This window comes from Mirounga angustirostris, unplaced genomic scaffold, assembly GCF_029215605.1.
Source record: "Mirounga angustirostris isolate CCGP_5_RB_7025 unplaced genomic scaffold, mMirAng1.0.hap1 SCAF_3, whole genome shotgun sequence".
Taxonomy (NCBI): domain Eukaryota; kingdom Metazoa; phylum Chordata; class Mammalia; order Carnivora; family Phocidae; genus Mirounga; species Mirounga angustirostris.
Window position 1 is genome coordinate 142,953,316 of NW_026991711.1, and position 17,913 is coordinate 142,971,228.

Consider the following 17,913-nt stretch of genomic DNA (forward strand, 5'->3'; position numbering starts at 1 on the left):
TGAGCACAAGTTCTTAATTTTAGAGTAGTCAAGTTTATCAATCTTCTCCTTTATGATTAGCACTTCTGTGTCTCATGTAAGAAATTCTTCTCTGCTTTGAGGTTAGAAAGAATTTCACCTATATTTTCTTCTGCAAGTTTTCAAGTTTAGCTTTTGATATTTAAGTTCTTAGTCAATCTGTGATTGATGCTGGTGATCCACATTTTTTCCTAGCTCAGTTGATTCAGCTGTCTTTCCCCAGTGATCTAACATATCCCCTCAGACATACACTACAAGTTGCACAAGTCTGGTTTGGGTTCTCTGTTTTGTTCCTCTGGCCAATGAAAAAGTAATAACCCTGACCACTGACACTTTGAAAGGCTGCCTTACATTGTTCTGGCTCCATGGCAAGTCTCCCATGGGCCAGGTCTGGATCACATGGCCACACAAGTGGGCCACACAATCTAATCTGGCTGAGAGCCTCCAAAGAACTACATGAATTTGAAGAGAAGCATTTTCCAAATGGAGGACATGGGGAACAATCATCAATGGAAGGGGAAAAAGTGATTTAGGACAGGCAAAAAATCGTCACATGTTTGTTCTTATTTGAAGTAGAAGCTTTCTGAAGTGTTCTTCCTCCCATCCCCATAGATAGAATATTAGTTTTGTCATATTGATTTACCAGTCTCACATATATCTGGAAGACACTAACTCCTTTATTATCATATCTGTGTTCAAATATTTCCCCCAATTTTTTGTTTTCTTTTTAATGTTACCTATCACATTCTACAACATGAAAGTAATGATTTTTGTGACTCCAACTTCATGGAGCTTCTAAACTGTGACTTTATAGTTTTATTCTTTATTGTGACTAAGTTTTATTTGTAGTCCTTTTCCATTCTAATACCTAAAGAATATCCATGAACATGTATTTCTTTTTTTTTAAGATTTTATTTATTTATTTGACAGAGAGGGAGAGAGAGAAAAAGCACAGCAGTGGGAGAAGCAGGCTTCCCGTTTAGCAGGAAGCCCAGTGCGGGCTTGATCCCAGGACCCTGGTTAAGGCAGACGCTTAACTGACTGAGCCACCGGGTGCCCCATGAACATGTATTTCTAAAACACTTTATCCACCTGAAAATTATTTTTGGTGGAAATAATAGAGTATCTAAATGTCTCAAATTTGCTTCTTAATTTTCTTGGCACCATTTAGTGAATAATCATTTCCTTTCTGGCCTGTAACCATTTTATACTACACTATTAATATAAAACATAGTCCTTGTCTCTTCTGAGATCCAGACTCATATGTAATATATCTTCTGGCATCTTTCATATGTCCTTTGACTGAATAAATACAAAATGGTACTTATGATCATCACTAAAAAATAATAATAATAAAATAAATGCTGCCTTAATTATAACAACTGTATAATGTGTTGTTATATTTGGCACTATATTAAATCTATAGATCAGTTTACATAGGGTAGGTAGGTAAGTAGATAGACGGATGCACCTCAAGTAGACCAACATGAAAGTTTTCATGAACCCAGGATTATGATTAATCTAATTCTACACGCTTGAGGTCCAAAGGTTGCCATGAACAGGGAGTTAAGTGCATTTTTGGTAAGGTAAGTTTTTTTTTTTACTCAGGTATTATTTTAGATTATATCATTAATGACCTTGAGGAAAACAAAGTAAACACAAGAAATCTGCACCAGCCAAATCAAAATTAGACAATTCAACTATCAATTTTTAATAAACCACAATTTTGAGAAACACCTGTTACCTGTCTCACAACTAACATTTTTTGAGGGCATGAACTGTGTACACCCAGCACCTAAAAGAATGTCTGACAAATAGTAGCCACTCAGTGCATATTTGAGGCATGAATAAATAAACAAGAGAAGGATGGAATGGTGGAGAGTGTCATGGACAAAGTCTATACTTTTAAATTTGAATCTTTAGTTCAACAAGTTTTACAGACTAAAAGTCTTCCCTTAGGAAAAACACATCTGCATATACAATTCCATGCAGCTAATCAAATGATATAGCTTCTGCACTGTCACATAATTGTGTTAGCACTCAGCAGCATCTATCAGCCGTCCGGTGGGATGGACGCACTGTGCTGGATCCTGGGAGGAGCTGTGAAAGGAGATACATGAGCCAAGCAGTCATGGCCCCTGTTGTTCTAGTTTTCATTCAAGATGAGAATACAAAATAAACCAAAGAGAAAATGTCAGAACACTCAGGGTAATAAGCGTAGATTAACTCTGTTCAAACTATGCACACCCGTGTTGAGAAAACAGGCAAAGCAGCAGACACACCTTGGGCAGGTGAGAAGCAGTGGAGCTCCCTCTCTTGACAGCTTTCCCTACTGTGGAAGGATTTACCGTAACTTCTTACTGGTTTTCAAACTGTGATCTCAGACCACTGGCAAGTTATGATTAACATTCATGTAAATAGAAATGATATATGTTATCTATATTCATGTAATATAGATCTCTAAAATACAGACCTTCAATTTTAACTGTAATTTGTGGATAATTTTCTTATAGATTTATTTACTATCTATATAGAATAGAATAGAATAGAATAGTTCATAAAGTGTGAAAGAGAGTGCCTGCATGGCGTATTCTAAAAATAGGAAATAGGTGTCAGTTTATTAAACTTGTATTTCAGTTACTTCTATGATTTTATATGTGTAGGGGAGTGCTGGGCTGTAATATAAACTGTATATCTTACAGCAGAGTCACCCAACATGTTTGAAAGCCACTGCTTTAAACCATGGTAAACTGAGCCACAAAAAGATCTGGGCAGGCCGCTGAAAAGCCCAGGACAAGAACAACTACCCTTTCTGTCCTGCACACATGGTGATAACTCCTCAAGGTCTGGCTCTAGTCACTCTTTGATAGGCTCATACTTTGTTGCCTTGTCTTTCCCAGATTTGCAGCCGGGTAGCAATCTTTGTTTAAAAGAACTTTCCCCATTTTTTGTAGCTACTTGCAAGGCTGGGAATTCTGGTGGCAGCTTCCGAGATATTTATAGCTCTGCCATCAATTTAGAAGTTGTCCCATCTTTCAAATCTCCATTCAGCTTACTCAACTTGGAGCAACTTTCTGCAGCAATAATGTAGAGATCCTGTTGCCCCTTCCTATTCTATCATTCCCAGTCCAGCAGAACAACACCATGGTGAGCCTGTAGACACAAGTGAATCTCATACTGTAATTTTCAGAAAGTGTATGGTTTATTTTAACTATATGAAGGAGTGTATATTCACTTAATGTAGTACATAGGCAATTATGCTTTCCTCTCAGAGTAAATCTGTAATTATTCTGTAACAGCCACCTTGCATCATTTCTTTTCCAGATAAGCTTTTTAAGTTTTGAAATTGAGAAAATAACATTTGAACTAATAAAGTTGAAATTGTCAGCACTTTTCCTCTAATGCTCATTTGTCAAAAGTTCTTAAAACCATGAAAAGTAAATCTTTGAAGAAACAAGATAAATGGATTCTATCTATGGAGACAAGTGTTTGTTTTTTTGTTTTGATTTGTTTGGGTTTTTTTTTTTTTTGTATCTTTTTTTTTCTTTTTCAGTGAAAGCAAAACAAGACAATCCAAGAACCAAGATAAGGTCAGTTTTACAGGTCAGTCCTGAATACATCAAATGAGCATATAATTAGCAGGCACCTGCTGAATGAAGAACAACCTAGAAAAGAATCAAAGAATTGGAACACAGAGATAACAAAAAGTGGTAGGCTAAAAGGTTAGCGACTGAGTCCCAATTTTTACCATTGTTAAATATCTTCTGGCTTCAGTGAGATTCCATGTACCACTGGATTTCATGCGCTCCCATGTGAGCAGAGGAACTGCGCCTATAGGGGGCGGGCAGAACAGGAAGCTGCAATTATGTCCATTATCTGTTACAGGGGAGAGTGCCAAAGGTAAATAGTACACAGGATATAGCTCTTAACTAAGGCTAATATACCTGAATAACTAGAATGTGCTCTTTAACTTTGTAATTTATCTTTCACAGGAAAACCAGGAGGCTTTTAAAATGATATTAAATTTATTTTGGCCAAGCCAAATGGATTCACTGCACTGAGAGAAATTTTGGAGGGTAAAAACAGAGACATCTTCCTAAGCGTATATTCTATCCATACAAGACTGGTCTTGTCCTTTCCTTTTGTGTGTGAAGCTTATGAATATTCATAACAGAAGGCATTGCATAATTCTTTCTTATTGTTTTCCATGTTTATCAGATATTTCAACATACTGTGACTTTCAAAGAGAGTAGCCCATGGAAGTCCTCCAGATTGCCCTTGGGATGATCTCAACATACCAATATTTACAACTGTATCTACTCTTTTATCTCTGGAATAATTTAACCTGTTGGTGATCTCTCAGAGGACTTATCCTCAGAAACTTTTATTCTGTTAAGATACACTATAGACCCCTCGGAATTTGAGAAGTGTGGGTTGCCTATTAAAAACATGAATTTGTCGCCTGGGTGGCTCAGTCGTTAACTGTCTGCCTTCGGCTCTGGTCATGATCCCTGAGTCCTGGGATCGAGCCCCCCATCGGGCTCCCTGCTCGGCAGGAAGCCTGCTTCTCCCTCTCCCACTCCCCCTGCTTGTGTTCACTCTCTCGCTGTGTCTCTCTCTGTCCAATAAATAAATAAAATCTTTAAAAAAACCCGTGAATTTAATACTAAATTAAGTAGGTTTGGTAAATTTGTTATTGGTGCTAAATGTATAAATGCTAAAAAAGAAAAAAAAAAAAGACAACGTTCCCTAAGAGTGGTTTGTTGGTTTTGCAGATAGACATTTCTTACGATGTAGAGATTATTGTGTAGTTAAGAATTAAACTTATATAACTTTATAAAATATGCCTAACCTCCCTTATCAATTATACCTTAGACCTTTTTTTTTTTTCAAGTTTTCAGACTCCGTGATGAGGTTTTAGAGGAAACATAGAATATCCTTATTCTGGGTTTACTGTATCAGGTACATACTCTACCAGGTACAAATGTAATACCTGACATAAAACAATTTGTCCAGTAATGCCATTGATTCGGGAGAGCATCATGACTGCTGCATTCAGAATTTGTAGGCAAAATGAGCAGTGCCCACCAGGGGAGTTCTATAAATAAGTTGGCAATGAACAGGGAGGATTGCCTCTTGTTAATTAAGAGCCACTCAAGAATGGGTTCTTGACTTTTTGTAGAGTGTTGTAAATCTTCCCTTTTTAGAGTGCAGGATTTTTATTTTTAAAGAAAACACACATCTGTGTTTATACCAGATGGTATGTAGACATTTCCTATTATTATCCATTCTTCTGTCCATTGCTACAGATGTTACAAGTATCTTCTAAACTTTTCCCTTCTCTCAAGGCTAAAAACAGAACCTAGCATTAAACATAACAGTAAATGAAGAGGCAGAGAAAAACTGAAATGAAAAACAGGTTCATTATTAGATTAACTCTGTTCTTCTACTACTTGCTCACTTCAACAAGACAATACAATTGCAGTACAGCCAAAGCTACATATTTCTTTTTTGCATAGATAACTCTGGAGGATAAATGGACCTTCATTCCATAAATTGAACTTTTTATGATATCGTATGCATACAGAATTGCCCTTAGGTAAAACCCTTAGTTGAAAACGTCTGCTCTGTTTGTCCAGTTCTGACTTAATTCTTCTTGTAACTTAAGACTTGTACTAACCTTGTAATGAACAAACATTTGACTCATATTTTCTGGAGCTACACCATTCAATGTTTAATTTAATGACATTATTTAGAGTCAGATCAAAGGGAGCACATGTCTTACCAGAGAATACACTGACAATGTGCTACCCAGAAATAAGCTTCAATAAAAGGATTCAGTATTGATCTAGCTACCTAATGGTTCCAATGAAGGCATATTGAGGCCTCACTGGGTAGCATACCGCAGCTCCTTTACCATCCTCTACTCACTGGGGACACGGTGAGGATGGATGCCTCAATGCCACTGATTCACTGAAGAATATTTATTTAGGGTCTACTATATACAGAGTTTCTCCTAGGAACTTTGATACTGTGAGGACTTTATTCTCAGCATCACCTTCTTTTTTTTTTTTTTTTAAGATTTTATTTATTTATTCATGAGAGACAGAGAGAGAGAGAGGCAGAGGGAGAGAGAGGCAGAGGGAGAAGCAGGCTCCCAAGGAGCAGGGAGCCCGATGCGGGACTCGATCCCAGGACCCTGAGATCATGACCTGAGCCGAAGGCAGACGCTTAACCATCTGAGCCACCCAGGCGCCCTCAGCATCACCTTCTTTCCATAACTTCAAGACTTGGGAGAACTTTAAAAAAATACCATCATTACCGAAAAAACTGAGGACCCCAGATCTGAGAGAAGATCATAGTCCATCCTCTATAAAGTCCTTGATAATAAGGGGACAAGAAACTCAAGTAGTAGGTCTAGACCCAGAACACCAACTATATTTTAAAGAGCCCTGAGGAAAACAGAAGCAAAGTATAGATTTGTTAAATGGAACTTTCATCTACTTGACCAGTGAAAAGATAAAGGCTTACTTTCAAATGGTTTTATGTAACTTACATTTTCTGAGGTTTACTCTGAGAGGAGGAAAGGCAAATGGCACTGCATCGGATCACAGAATGAAGGACTTGTGTCATTGGGGTACTGTTCTTGGAAAATTAATAGGTTCCAGAAGCAAGCAAGATGATTAATACTGGCTTTCATTTGATCTATAAACCACAATGACATGCACAGCATGCCCCTGACTTTACCTGGCATTGTGATTTAATGAAAAGAGAAAGCTTAGAAGAAGACTATGAAGGGGAAAAAAAGAACACCCTTCTATACTGGGCCAGAAACTTCTTGATTGATATACCCACCTTTTGATTTCTAAATCTTGATCGGGGGGCTTTTGTGTATGGTAGATATTTTCTTTCCCAAGATAGCAGGGTAAAATGTGTGAGTTTTTTAAACGCAAGCAACAACAGTATAGAAGGGAAGTGATAGACAGCTTCATATTTTCTGAAGGAAATGCCATTTGCAAAGATATAAATAATAATGCTGAAGAGAGTAGGGGAAAGTGAATGTGCTAATAATCATGGGTGTATTTTTATAATGGGTGTACTATTAAATAAAATCAGTTTTGAAAGCCCGATTGTAAGGCTGAAGTAGAAGATGTATGAGGCCACAGAATACACTGGTGTGAGTGAGTCTACCAGCCGTACCCTATCAGGTCTCAGTGGTTTTGACTGGCATTGAAAGACGACTGTGTGGGTGAAAAAGATGGAATATCCAAACCCCTATGTAAAAGGTTGAAGCCACTGTAGAAATCTGGAGCTGTCATAAAACCAACCTGTAGTCACCCCCACTGTTTTTCTTACGACTCTTATTATAGCTCAGAACTCTGCTCCAAGATGGTCTGCACTCACCAAATCACGTGAACTTTCATCTCCACCTCTCCAACTCCTATAATGGCGCCAGCCCCCCATTCTGCATCCTGGGCATTTCAGTCTATGCCTGATCCAACATGGCTAATATACCCCGCCTAATTCTGTTTCCAGAGATTTCTTCAGACACCAGAGCTTCTTCCTTATCTTGCTAGCAACTCTCTAGGGGATTTGTTAAATCAAAATAAATGGGGACGTGCTCCACATGGTCACAAAGAGATTCTTTATCCTGTGATTGGATATGTACATCTGCCTCAATGGCTGGTCTCAGTGTTTTTGTATTTTCTTTCACTACCTCATTTTTTCTCTACATTTATTGAACATGTCTACTTCAACTCTGAGTTAAATTTCATTCCTCTGCAGAACTTAACCTGCCAAGGACAACAGCCAATTTATAGATTATGGTATAGGGATGACAAACACTTTGATAGATGTAAACACAAAAGCTATTGGGCCACTTAAATCAGTTTGCCTTATTAGTTGGCTGCCTTAATCAGGAAATCACTGGATTGAAAGGTCACACAGTACTTTTTTTCATTAGCAAGCTTTATCCCCAAATCTTCTGAGAGTATTCATTCAAAGAATATTTAGTGAGTATCTGTAAATAACCAGGCACTGTTCTATAATTTTAGTACTGACTGGAACAGAGAAACATTCCTGCCCTCATGGAGCTTACAATCTGCAGGAGCCAAAACTCCACTAGACAACACATGAATATGTAAAACGTAGAACAGGGAAGATAGAAGTGTGTGCTAAAGAGGAGAACTGAAGCAGGGAGGAAGGGTATGACATATAGAGGGAGGTCAATATATTAGGGTGACTAGGGAAGAGCCCCCGAGACAATGACTTCTGCAAAGTGATCCAAAGGATGTGATAGGGTGCGTCGTGATGCCTTATGGGGAAAAGCATTCTAGACAAAGCTATTCTAGCAAATGCAAAAGGCCCTGTGGCAGGAAGTGCCTAGTGTGTCTAAAAACAATAAGAAGGCCATTGTGGTTTGAGATCAGAGAACAGGTTGGTGAGAAGTCACTCTCCTTTTAAAGAAGAGAAGATGAACTCCAGGAAAGGATACGGTGCTTGGAGAAGGAAGTAATGATGTTGTCATCAAGGCCAGCAGTATGGGAGGGTAAAGCTCCGTTTCCCAGGCCTGGAGTCATCATCGTAACTTTCAACCCTCACTCCTTGCTCTTGGAATACCATTTGATGTACACACTTCTTCAAGGGAGATGAATGGGGGCAGTAATCTTAACAGACAATAAAAAGGAACTTAATTACCTCAAGCATGTTGAAGAAAAAGTACAAAAGTGATTGTGCATCCTCACTACCTAATTTCCCCCTCCTTTTTTTCTCCTCAATGTCCTTTCTCAGCCTGACATTATCTTGACAGAAAATCACCATTGAACTTCAATGGCACAACTTTCTACAAGACCTAAACCAACTGTAGCTAAGAATTGAATCTCCAGAGATCTTACAACCCCAAATTGGCTCACCAAGTAGGAAAACATCTCTATAGAGCAACACCAATGAAACTATCTGGTCTCAAAAAATTGAAAAACCAAACACACACTCACCCATACACACTAAAAAACAAGTCAAAATTCTAGACAAAACAAAAAAGGAGACCTTTGTAACTGCCTCTGAGACAGTGATTCTCAACCTTTCATCAATTACAGATCCCTCAGAGAATCTGATGAAAGATGTGGAATCTGCCTCAGGAAAATGCATATGCATTCATTTTCAAGGGGTTTCTTAACCCCATGAAGCCCATCCATGGACGGCTCCATAGAGTTGGGATTCAGAATATCTGCTTAGGAAAAAAATCCTTTCTTCTTAAAAAAAGCTAAAATTCTTTTTATTTAGATTCATTAAATATAAATATACTCCTAAAACTTGAGTTCCAGCTCTACTATCTCCATTGACTATAAACACACTACAGTTTACAATTTAGGAATCACAATCTAACCTCCCTCCCGACACTGGAGCAGACATAAGGCTGAAGCTGGGGAAAGGAGCTAGCAACAGAATTCAGTATCAGGGAGAGGGTTCATCCAGTTCAGACCACCTGCCTTTGGAAATGTCATCATCAAACAACAGCAGGAGGTACCCTCTGGGCCATGGCTCTGTGCCCCTTCGGCAGCATCTCCGTGACCCTGCTAGGAGTCCTGGTCCCAGGAGAGGTACTGAGTTATGCAAACAGATTTAGCTGTCTTAGAAAGAAGCTTTTTTCCTTCTCCATATCAGTGGCTGTTCCTCTGTCTTACTAACTTATTCACTGCACTCACCTGGAATAGCCTCTAGAATCTCTTTGTAATACTAAGCTCCATGCCATCATGTAAAGGGGGAAATTAAAGAGAGAGGAAAAGAAAGATTCTGCCTGCTGATATTTTCCTCATCTGTGTACCTGCCAACCTACCAACAGCCCTATGAATCTGAGCATAAGCACTGAGGTTAAAAAAAAAAGAGAGAGAGAGAAAGAAAGAAACACAAACCCTATAAAATGATACGTCTTTACTGCTGGGAGATGGTCCAGAAGAAGGAAGTGTTTAAACATGAATATATGCATTGCTTTTTGTTTTTTTTTTTAAACAAAAAAAGATGCTGATACTCTTATTTTAATAAAGTGCAAACTGCTTCTCCCACTCTTTTCCGGTTCCCACACACCTTCTCTAGCTGCATGGGTTTGTGCACTGGTTGTTCTCACCAAGGGAGTTAGCGAGGAAGGAAATGGTAATTTGTTTAGGATGGCTGAAATCAACACTTGTTTCACAAACCATTATCCACAGTCCTTACTCATTGCTGTGACACATTTGTAATTCACGGTATTGAAGGTGGGGGTCACTGTGTTTTTACAAATATGTCACCCACCACTACTGCCCCATGCCTTCTAGGAGGAAACTCTATCACCGTCAGGGAGGTTGGACAGCCCCCTGAGAATCAGAAACTAGGCTCTTAGACAAAGAGAAGTCTTGCTCTCCTCTGCGGGGGCCCCAGGGCTCAGCCTGCTTGGGAAGTGCTGTCAGTGGCAGAAGTGGGGAGAGGGGGCTCCCCTGAGGAGGATGTCAGTGCTCCAGTTCCCTCCAAGGTCTCCAGCTTTACCCAGATTCTTCTTGTCCTTAATGAGGACAATTTCTCAATCAGAAATTCTTAGGTGTTACAGGAAAACACAGCAACCCCAAAGACCAGGAAAGGAACTCGCCGAGTTCCTTCCTGGGCTTATCTGGAGGGTCTGGGGCTGCTGCAGACCCCTGCAAGGTGTGGCACAAGTATTGGGTAAAGATGTGCAGACATTGGGGATCAAATAGTCAACCCCTCGCCGCAGACAGGCGATCATGCTGGAGCAGGGGTTCTCAAGTGGGGTCAAGGTATGGAGACATTTTTGATTGTCATGATTGAGAGAATGGGTGCTACTGGCATCTAGTGTGTAAAGAGGCCAAGAGTCCCGCTAAACATCCTATAACGCTCCGGACAGCTCCCCCGCTCCCCCATAGAGGCCGATCTGGCCGCACAGGTCAATAGGGGCAAGGCTGAGAAACCCTGTGCTGACGGGAATGAGGGCACGGGGATTTGAGGGACGGGAGAAGCAGAATGTGTGGGAGCCAAATACAGCAGAGAGCCCTAGAGGTGGCAGAGGTTTGACCTTTTCAATCAAACTCAGAGGCTTTGGAAACCTCAAAATAATGTGGAGCATTTTTGACTGAATATTTTACTTTAGAATCGGACAATCTATCCAATTGCTGGTAAAAATTGGAGTATTCTCCTATGGCTGCTCGTAGTTAATGACTTTCACCCTCTAAGTGAGTCTTTCATTTTCTGTGTGTATGTGCGCATGTGCAGAGAAGGGCAACACAAATGCAAACACATGGGCCACCTGGAAGGAGGCGGTGTATATAAGTTGCAAGCCAATCAAAGCTGGGTCCTCTGTGCCACAGACAACACCGATAAGAAAGGTTACACATCCTTCTTTGCATACAACAGAGTATCGACAACTGTGGGCTTGAGATAAATGAGCTGTCTTTCGCCCCTCAAGACGCAGCACTGGAACTGAAAAATTTCCTCTGAAGGATTTCTCGTGAGTGACTTTTCAAAGGATAGTTCCAAGTCCATGTAAAGAGTTCCCTCCTTTGTTGACAGACATCTAGGATGTTTCCATATCTGGGCTACTGTGGGTAATACTGCAATGAAGATGGGAGTGGCAAATATCTCTTCAAGTGAATTTATTTCATTTTCATATGTACCCAGAAGTGGAGTTGCTGGATTATATGATAGCTCCATTTTAAATTTTTTGAGGAACCTCCATACTGTTTTCCATAATGGCTGCACCAAGTTACATTCCCGTCAACAGTGTATAAGGGCTCCCTTTTCTCCACATCCTCACCAACAATGTAATATATGTATGTAGATATATATATATATATGTACACATACATACATACATACATATATGCACACTATAGAATATATAATATAAACAATAGAATATTATTCTCCATTAAAAAAAAGCAGGAAATTATGCCATTTGTGACAACATGGGTGAACCTGAGGATATTATACTAAGTAAAATAAGCTAGACACTGACAAATACTGCATGATCTCATTTATACGTGGAATCTAAAAAAATTGAATTCATAGAAACGGAGAGTAGAAGAGTGGTTGCTAGGGGCTGGGGAAAATGGGGAGATGTTGGTCAAAGAGTACAAACTTTTGGTTATAAAATGAATAAGTTCCGGCGACCCAATGGGTAGCACGGTGACTATAGTTAATAATAGTGTATTGTATACTTGAAATCTGGTAAGAGAGTACATCCTAAGTGTTCTCACCATGTGAAAAAAGTAACTATGTGAGGTGAAGGAGGTGTTAATTAGCTTGAGTGTAATAATGTATATCAAAACGTCACATTGTACACCTGAAATATACACAATTTCTATTTGTCAGTCATACTTCAATAAAGCTGGAAACATAAAATAACATTTAATTTAAAAAGAGCTCACTCCTCTCCTCGTAAGAATATGGTCCTGGGAGAACTTACTGAGGACAGGAGGGCAAGGGTGCGTGCGCATACGCGTGTGAGAGAGACAGAGAGAGAGCAAGCACATGTGAGAGTATGTGCGCCTTTTCCTGCCTTTGTCCTAATGTACTTTCTAAATGGAGCATGCTCTGCCAGGAAAGAGCGCACCACCTCCCCTTTGGACCTTGGCTTCCTCAGAAGCAGAGGGAGTTGGATCCAATCATCTCTAAGGTCCTTTTCCAGCTCTAACATTTCTGGATTCTATGTAGACAGTTATTTTCGTGCCTGCAGAAGAATGCCAAATGGCTGCATCCTTTACTTTCTGTCTTCAGTGGCCTTGTGCAAACCTCGCCAGCACAGGCCGGCACGGGCCGCTCTGTGGGTGGCAAGTACCGAGGAGCACCCAAGACATCCATTCTTTGCCTCCTGTTCTTGCTTTGAGGAAATGTTTTACATTCCTCCTCAAGATTCTGTGAAAAGGACTTTAATGGGCTGATTTTTGTGTGAGGATCCAATGATAGAAAAACAGATTCTAGTCAGTGCTTTACTCAGAGGATCATTCCACAGAAGCTGAGCTGTTTCTAAAATAGCCCCCAAAGTAGCTTAAAAAATAATGGAGATTCTAAAACCAGATCATTTCCTGATGAAAACTCTAGGCCTGTTCAATTTTTAATCCTTTCTGAAATCAGCATGGTTTTTCTTTTTCCCATAAAGGTATTTAGAATGAAGTCCTTGAATTTGCCCGTTGGACACATTTACATGTTATGTCTGATTTCCTAATTCATTTAACCAAGGCTTTCCTAACTTTAAATCTCAGTTAACTGTCTTCAGGGGAATTAGGGCACTTATTCCTATTTGTCTGACAAACATACGGCATCAAATATTCATCATTTAAATGCAATTAAAATATAGAATCACAAAAACATCATTGCAATGATTTAGATTGCTCCAGTTTTAATTAAGGGATTAGGGCAACTGGGGATTAGGAATATGATATAATGCACAATCAAAAGGCCATATTTCTATAGGTTTTTAATAATTCAAAACTTTTATGACTTGAAAGATAAGAGATATGTGGGTGTATTTGCCAACAATGAGTAATAATGACACTGAAGAAGAATAGAAAGACATGGGTAAAAAATCTGAAAACTCAGATGTACTGAGAAATTTAAAAATCTATCTGTCCAGTGAAATTTTTAACAGTCACAAATTCTTCCAGGCTAAAAGCAGTAAGTCAGAATAAAACATCTCATATGAGTGGAATATGGTATTCGGTAAAGTTGTTAGGAATCACATCTCCATTCTGGAGACAGTTCTTACATATCATATTTCTATTTCACTAGGGTCATCTTAATTTCTTTATGGCTCAGGGACTTTGGGACCACCTTAATATGAATGCTTGGAATTGATCTAAAACGTTGTCTATGGATGATAAAACCTAAACACGTAGTCAAAAACTTAAAATTAATTGACACTTTCATTATTCAGCTGGCTTCCAAAATGACTTCATATAAATTATATTGCCATATATAAATTGTTAGAACTTTAGCTGCCACATTTTCCATATAAACCAACAGCAGCTATAAACAGTGTTAAGTGAAGCGAGAAGTGGTTTCTCTATGGAGGCTGGAAATGTGAAGTCTCCTATACTTTCATAATCAACATCTCTTGTCACATTTTTAATTAAAGTGGTATCCGTGCTTAATGTATGACCCACGTTTGTTGGCTCCCCAAAACGAATGTGCAGCGCTCACATCCTGAGGCAGGCATGCATTGATTCTCACCTGGACCAACCTCAAACTGCTGATGGGCCAATTGTACACTGACTGAGAGCACCCATGTACTGCTTCCAACGGCCACCTTGACCTTTAGAAGATTTTTCGAACAAAAAACTTTGGAGATCATCTGGTCTAACATTCTGAATCTAACAGAAGACTAAATGAGCCACCTAAATGAGACAGTGCTCTCAATCAACACTATCCTGTAAAAATCTAACGAAAGCCACCTATGCAATTTTAAATTTTCTAGTAGCCATGGTTTTAGAAGTAAAAAAAACACACTGGTGAAATTAATTCTAATAATATATTTCATTCAGTCTAAGTTATAATTATTTCAATAAGCAATCAATATAAAAATTATTGAATTGTTTAACTTTACTTTTTTCATGCCAAGTCTATGAAATACAATGTGTATTTTACCTGTGTGCACATCGTAACTCACACCAGTCACATTTCAAATGCTCAGTAGTCATGTCTGGCCTGGAGCTATATTGGATTAATAGTACAAGCTCTGGGCTATCCAAATGGGCCAGGTTGGCTTTCTGACACTGAAGAAATTACAAGTGTGGGAAAAGGTAGCCTCTTCCTCCAGAGGGCATCGTTTGGCCTCAGAGATTCAGACAAAGGAATTGAAGTTAGATTTTTGCATCTGGTCATAGGGCCAATATTACTAGAAGAAGAAATTATAAGTAAGTGTTGAAGAAGGTATAAATAAGTTATGGTCTATTCGTAGAGTATTGGAATACTATGCAATAAAAATGAATGATATATGGCCACTTGCAACAATAAGGATGACTCTTATAAACATAATATCAATTGAAAGAAGCCAGATAGTAAAAATATGCATAGATCTCCCTTGACTTATGAATTGAAAATATCGCAAATCCAAAATGCATTTAATACACCTACTCTACTGAACATCATAGCTTAGCCTTACCTACCCTAAACATGCTCAGAACATTTATATTAGCCTATGGTAGGACAAAGGTCTCTAACACGAAGGCTACTTTATAATAAAGTGTTCACTATCTCCTGTAATTTATTGACTACTGTGCTGAAAGTGAAAACCAGAATAGTTGTGTGTCTACTGTTTACCCTCGTGGCTGATGGGGAGCCGCGGCTGCTGCCACTGCCCAGCATCGAGAGAGTATCACGCCACATGATGCCAGCCAGGGAAAAGATCAAAGTCCACAATTTGAAGTATGGTTTCTACTGAATGTGTATTGCTTGTGCACCACTGTAAAATTGAAAAATCTTCAGCTGAATCATCCTAAGTCAGGGACCGTCTATATTTTCTGTATAAAATTACATATAATACAAAAACAAAAAACAAAAAAACAGGCAAAACTAATCCAAAGAGTAAAATGTCAAGATAGTGAGTACCCTTGGGAGTGTCAGTGACCGGAAGGGAGCAAAGGGGGGAGCTACGAGGTGCTGGTCATGTTCTGTTTCTTGAACTGGATGTGTTTCATTTATGAAAATTCATTGAGCTATACTGGAAATGTTTACTTATCATTATATATATATATATATATATATAAATACTTCAATATAAAGGTTTTTTAAGAGTAAGATTCAAAGTACTAAATTTCTACACATTTCTGTTTTGGAACATAAACACATATCATGTATCAGATAACATTATAAAGGAGATATGTCCCTGCTTCTGACCTAATTTTTTAAAATTTAGATTACAAGATAAATTATAAAAATAAACAAAATCAAAGCTCATAAGTAGTGATTGCTGACGATCAACCTCAAAGTTGACCAGGAACATGGGCCATAGAAGGGACACGAGCAACCCACAGCACCCCAGCCTTTCCTCTGAAGAATGTTTAATCTTCTTGTCCCGAAAGTTTCCCCTTTATAAATTGGTCCTTTTTCCCTGGATTTAGCAACCAAACTCAAGAACAGAGATCCTCAGGAGGACAGGTTGTCTATTGCGCCTTGAAAGAACAAGTCTAAGGATGACAGATTGGAGCATCTTGGTCGATTTGGAACATAACTACATCTGATTCCTAGACTGCTAACAGCTCATGATCACTACCAGCTTTTGGAACTATACCCCAGTGAAAATATTACATTTGGCAAACTTGTCTTAAGTTCATCATTCAAATACTTATTTGTATTTTAAGGCTTATTCTTAGAAATGTTCTACCCTTAAGAAAAATTGCTGACAATTTTCAATAGAAAAAAGAAAGAAAATAGAGGAAACATCCAACCTGTAAACTCAGGATGCTATGATTTACAATCAACTCAAACCCACTTTGATGGAGTCTAGTTCGGCTGTAGTCCTGGGCCGACAGAGCCTAGCATGACAGGGACCTCTGCTTGTCACCCCTGCAGGTACTCTCAAGTAGACCCCAGCCTGGCCAGACTCCTCACCAATTCCACTCATGTGCCGTTGCTCTTGGGCATTAGAGCAAACATTGTAATTTAGAGAATCTAAAAGGCTTGTTGTGGAGAGTCTCCTGCAAGTAAATTCTTAGGACCATTATACCCTTAGAGTCTGCTGTCCTGCTGTCCTTAGCTCTTACATGCCCATGGCTGACATGTGTAGATGTTTTGGAAGATTATGTTAATAGTTAGTTGTTTATATGTCTCTCGTGATAAAGGCTGAAGCAATAGTTGAATTATTTTTCTATTATTACAAACATTTTTGTTTAAAGCCCTGAACTCTATAAATCTATTTTTGTTGACTTAAATTTTTGCATTCAAAGAATGCGGATTATACACAGTAAAACTATGCCCCGTCTTAAAACACTCCAGAAACATACAGTTTTGCTTGCATAACCATTGACATCCAAAGATGAGGTTGTCTATATTCACACGTAAAGCTTAAAAATTGTGACCATTGTAATCCAAACTCAGGGTGGAATGGCAGTCCAGTCTCAAAAATTAATTTGCAAACAATCCACGTTCTGTGCTTCCGCTGTTTCAATGCCATGAAAGGGCGAGGCTGAGCACAATGATATTGCTTAAAATCTTTCCACCCCAAATAGTTTCATTATTTGCCACAGCCTCTCCTGCACCTCTTCTCACAGTGTTCTCACCCTTCTCCGCACCACCTTTCTCCTTTTGTCAAAACTCTGCCAGGCAGTATGCTGCTGGGAGGAGGCGGCGTGGGCGGTGTGTGTGTGGGGGAGGGGGTTGGCAAGAAAGGAAACAGGCAAAGTCTGACTCCTCTTTGGAGAGTAGGAGAAAGGAAGGCCTGGGAATAGCATCTGCTGATCATTTTTGTCCCACCACGTGCCGTATCAGATTAGCATCGTCTTAGGTTGGGTTCCTGGGGAAAGGGATTGAGGCCGAGATTTGCCTGAAACAGGTTTACTGAGGAGAGCTCTCAAGAACAGCACCTGTTGGGGCATCAGGGGAGCAGGATAATAGCGCAGAGCAAGAAGGACCGTGAGGCCGCTATAATAGATGCCTCCCGCTGTCCTACAGGGGAACCAATTAACTGGGATGCGATGGCCCTTCAGGGTATCTTGAATCAAGACAAGGCAGAGAGGCCTTTGTATCCCCTATTTGACAGTCACTGGAGGTGGGCTGTCCCAGGAGGGGGCATGACCTTGGGAAAGGCAGCTCTCTACAGCAGAGGGCTAGGAAATGAGCTGCGAGCTGACGGCAGCCAAGGTCCCCTGCAGCTGAGGGAAGGAATACCCCAGCCCTGAAAGGGGCATCTGGATGGTG

At 39.5% G+C, this 17,913-nt stretch overlaps 1 long non-coding RNA gene across 1 annotated transcript in view; it reads right to left on the reverse strand.

The window, feature by feature from the left end:
* Window positions 1–1,490: 1,490 nt before the first annotated feature.
* The window catches only part of LOC135363897 (uncharacterized), a 53,370-nt gene continuing 36,947 nt past the window's right edge, over window positions 1,491–17,913 (reverse strand). Inside the window, exon 6 of the long non-coding RNA XR_010410234.1 lies at window positions 1,491–3,849. This is a non-coding gene — a long non-coding RNA (uncharacterized LOC135363897). The remainder of the gene's footprint in view (window positions 3,850–17,913) is intronic.